Below are 358 nucleotides of genomic sequence, written 5' to 3'. Positions count from 1 at the left end.
CATTTTACAGGCCAGGCTTCCATACTTACTATAAAATAACAACAGCAAATGGAAGGTTGAAAAAACACTATAATAAACAATGATGTAGATACCAGTTAGGATAAACAGATATTAATAATTCTTCATATTGGATTTAAATTCTACTTCCATTCTATATTGCCCTTTCTCTCTTTAGAAAATACAACATAATAGGTAAAGCTAAAGACCTGTTTATTCCCTCACCTTCTGTACCCAGCAGTAACCCCTTTTCTGAACTTAATGTATAATCCTTCCCACCTATGTTTTTATTCTTTTACATATACAATTAGCTATCACACACATATACTTAAATTTGATTTTCTTTAAAAGTTTAGGGGAA

Source organism: Pteropus vampyrus, unplaced genomic scaffold (assembly GCF_000151845.1).
Source record: "Pteropus vampyrus isolate Shadow unplaced genomic scaffold, Pvam_2.0 Scaffold210, whole genome shotgun sequence".
Taxonomy (NCBI): domain Eukaryota; kingdom Metazoa; phylum Chordata; class Mammalia; order Chiroptera; family Pteropodidae; genus Pteropus; species Pteropus vampyrus.
Note: the sequence above shows the minus strand (reverse complement) of the source record.